This window comes from Humulus lupulus, chromosome 1 (genome assembly GCF_963169125.1).
Source record: "Humulus lupulus chromosome 1, drHumLupu1.1, whole genome shotgun sequence".
Taxonomy (NCBI): domain Eukaryota; kingdom Viridiplantae; phylum Streptophyta; class Magnoliopsida; order Rosales; family Cannabaceae; genus Humulus; species Humulus lupulus.
Window position 1 is genome coordinate 19,681,352 of NC_084793.1, and position 4,145 is coordinate 19,685,496.

The 4,145-nt window shown below is 34.3% G+C and overlaps 1 pseudogene; it reads left to right on the forward strand.

Moving 5' to 3' along the window:
- The first annotated feature begins 364 nt into the window (after positions 1-364).
- LOC133792362 (putative receptor protein kinase ZmPK1) lies at positions 365-3,315 on the forward strand (annotated as a pseudogene).
- Positions 3,316-4,145: the final 830 nt, after the last annotated feature.

A 4,145-nucleotide genomic window follows, 5' to 3' on the forward strand; every position in this document is an offset into this window, starting at 1 on the left:
TATTTTTTTGATTAAAAAATTATTGTTCATTTATAACAATTTCTTAGTAATATCAAGGCATGCATGGAGAACCACCCGTAATTTTCAAGTTTACAGCATATGAGAATAGCAGCATTGACCACTTTGATGTTTATGATCTTATGTAGTTCTTTTGTCGTTGTTGGCGATAAGTACTTGTTCATTTTCATCTTCTTCAAAGTCTGACACTCTGAGTGCAGGCTCATTCCTGTCCGTTGAGAAACCAAACGCCGACGTTTTGACTTCGCAAAATGGTATTTTCTCGGCTGGCTTCCATCAAGTCGGGATAAATGCATATTGCTTTGCTGTATGGTTCAACCAAAAACAAGAGCCCACCATAGTTTGAATGGCGAATCGTGACCAACCTGTAAATGGAAAAAGATCAAAGCTGATTCTCCTCAAAACCAGTGGCAAGCTTATATTGACCGACGTTTCAAGGAGAAACATCGTTTGGACCACAAACACAGGAACATCATCATCCTCATCATCACACTCAGTAGCCCACTTAAAACTTCTTAATTCTGGCAACCTCGTTTTACTTGCTTCAAACGGCGACGTTTTATGGCAGAGCTTCGACTGCCCGACGGGCACACTTCTTCCGGAGCAAAAGACTCGCTGGAGACACAAAGCTTACCTCGTCAAGAAGCCAATCAAACTTCTCCTCTGGTCTTTATAAGCTTTTCTTTGATACTGATAACGTTCTGAGTCTGGTGTATAATGGTACGGGGCTTTCAAGTGTCTACTGGCTCCCACCTGGGCTTTCAAGTGTCTACTGGCCCCCGCCTGGGCTTGTGAGTTGGGAAGCTGGAAGATCTACGTACAATAATAGTAAAATTGCTATGCTCGATGCCATAGGCAATTTTAAATCGTCAGATGATTTTATATTTAAGTCCTCTGACTATGGTGCGAGGACTCAAAGAAGATTGAAGATCGATTATGATGGTAATCTCAGATTGTACACTCGAATTAATTCAAGCGAGAAGTGGGTCGTTTCTTGGCAATCCTTTCAAGATCAGTGTGTGATTCATGGCGTATGTGGAGTTAATAGCATATATACAGGTAACATACTTCTAAAGCCCATGAGTTACTTCATTCATTGTAATTGGTTTTGAGAAAAACCTCTACCTTTCATTCTATTATAAGTAATCTTCTATTCTCCTACTCCCTAACATTTGTATCTTTTGTCTATTCTTCTTACCGATACAACTCTCATTTCCTTAGGAATTGCTCTTGCATTCCAGGACACAAGATGAAAAATCATACTGATTGGTCTACGGATATGATTACAAAATTTATTCCAATTACACCTTTAGGGAATGCAAAAATTCATGCTTGAGTTTGCGAACATGTGTTGGATTTCAATACAAACAAACTATGAATCCCCAACCTAATTTCAAATGTTACCTCAAGCAGATATTGGCTAATGGACATAAAACGACGAGTTTTTATGGAAACTTCTATTTAAGGGTTCCGAAAAACTGTTCATTTTTTTTACCCTGTTGAGCATGGATTGGGTTGCTCCAACAAAGAAAATAGGGTACTACTTTTACCAAGAAAGTATACAAAAAAACATGAAAATGAGATGGTGAAATTCTTACTCTACTTCATATGGGGATTGGGGGGACTTGAGATCATTTGTGTTCTTTTGGTGTGGTGCATCTTGTTCGGTAGATCATGCCAGAATAAACCCAGTTTAGATACAAGAGAATACCTTATCACTGCAACTGGATTAAGAAGATTTGGAGTGAGTTTGGCTCCTTAATATAAAAAAATGTTTTTTGTTTTTAAAACTTGAAAATTATTTTCTAAAAATAAGTAGTAGTGTTTGGCATTGTTTTCATAAAATAATTTTTAAAAACAAAGTTACAAAAAAACAAAAAAATTTGAGAACAACATAAAGTTTTTTTAGTTGTTCTCAATTTTTTTTTTGTCAATTGTTTTTCTCACATAATATTTTTAATTATTATTATCTCATATCACTTTCTCTCTCATTAACTTATCTTTCCTCACTTTTATTCTCCTTACTTTCTCTAACGTCATTTTCTCTCTCCTTACTTTCTCTCTCATCACTTATTATGTCATTATTTTCTCTCTCATTACTTTTTTTTTTTGCATCAATTTTTCTCTTCTCAATTTTTATTCCTCAAAATTTCTCTTTACTTTCTCTCTCCTTATTTTTCATCACTTTTTCTTTCACATTATTTTATCTTATTATTTATTACAAATTTTTAAAAGATTTTTCTCTTTATTAATTTTTTATTTAAGATTTTTTTAAAAATAAAAAAAAATATTTTTAGAAAACATTAACTAAACACATGTTGTTTTTGAAAACTACAAAAACTACTTTCTGTTCTCATTTCTGAAAATACAATTTTGAAAACAAAAAACAAAAATCAATACCAAACCGGCTCAGTTTTTCGGAGCTTAAAAAGGCAACTCAGATCTTTTCCAAAGAGATTGGAAGAGGTTCAGGTGGAATTGTTTTCAAAGGTGTCCTATCAGATTCTCGAGTGGCAGCCATAAAACAACTTTTAAAGAAGCTTGCCAAGAAGAAGTTGAATTTCTGGCAGAAGTCAATCTTATTGGGAGAGTTAACCTCATGAACTTGATAGAGATGTGGGGCTACTGCATAGAAGGAAAACACAGGCTTCTAGTGTATGAATACTTAGAACATGGTTCCCTCTTACAAAATTTGTCCAGAAATAAAGTTCTTGACTGGAAAGAAAGGTTTGAAATTGCTTTGGGGACAGCCAAAGGCCTTGCTTATTTGCATGATGAGTGCTTAGAGTGGGCTCTACATTGTGAAGTAAAGCCTCATAACATACTATTGGGATATGATTTTACACAAAAGGTTGCAGATTTTGGGCTATCTAAGTTACAAATTAGAGGAGAGCTAAAAAGTCACAACTTCTCAAGAATTAGAGGAATAAGAGGTTGCATGGCTCCAGAGTGGGTTACGAACCAACCTATTACATCCAAAGTGGACGTCTACAACTATGGAGTTGTAGTAGTGTTGGAGATTTTAACTGGAAAGAGTTCAATGATGTTGGTTTGAAGGATACTGATGAGGAGACTAGATCAGGACTAGTTAAGTGAGTGAGAGAAAAGGTTTATGATGAGAGTTCTGAAAGAGCAACATGCCTTGAAAACATCATGGACCCAGTGATGGAAGGTGAGAACGATTCAGAGAAAATGAAAATTCTATTGGAAGTAGCTCTGAAATGCGTGGAGGAAGAGAAAGGTGTAAGACCAATCATGAGCCAAGTAGTTAAGCTGCTTCAAGGTCATGAATCATAAAGGTGAAAAAAATGCTTTTTTTAGTTTTACCCTTGTAGGTTTACTATCATTGTCGTCATTTGATCTAGTTTTTGTGATGGAGTTTAGTTTGGTGTGTGTGTTTTATTTCTGGGATTAGCTAGTTACCTATGACAACCTAAAGTGGTCAAACATATGTATTACAATCAATAAGATATGGACACTTTGTTATGGTACCAATATACATGATCATTTAATTGCTTTTTTGCCCTTTTGAGACAAAAATAAACTATAAGCCGAATGCTCTATAAGAACTTTGGCTAATAAAGAAGGTATTTTTTGTTCTTTCTCAGGTATCAAAATTCAAAGAATAAATAGTATTCCTCGAACTATAACCATTATCAAATCATGTCCCTAAATGATTCGTGATATTAAAAATTATTCTTAAATTATGCATGTTACATGAGACTTCTATTAGATTCCGTCCAATATGGTTAACAAAATTATGATGTGACACTTTAAACGTTGATGTGGTATTTTCACGTCATTGTCAACTATGTAATTCAAAATAAAAAATTAATTTAAAATTTGAAAAATCTATTTTGTATTTAAAAGATAAAAAATAAGTAAATTCAAAATTTTAAAAATAAAAAAATTAATTTAAAAATAATAAAATCTATTTTTCTTTTCTTTTCTTTATGTTCGCGACTTCTCTTCTTCAATCCTTTCGTCTTCAATTCTTCTCTCCATTTTCTTCGACTCCTTCTCTTTTCTGGGTTAAGCGAAAGTTGGGATCTCAAATCCTCAATGTGCGAGGGACACTGCATTTGGGTCAGGTTCGTCGTCATGGGCTTCGAAAAACACCAGATCTG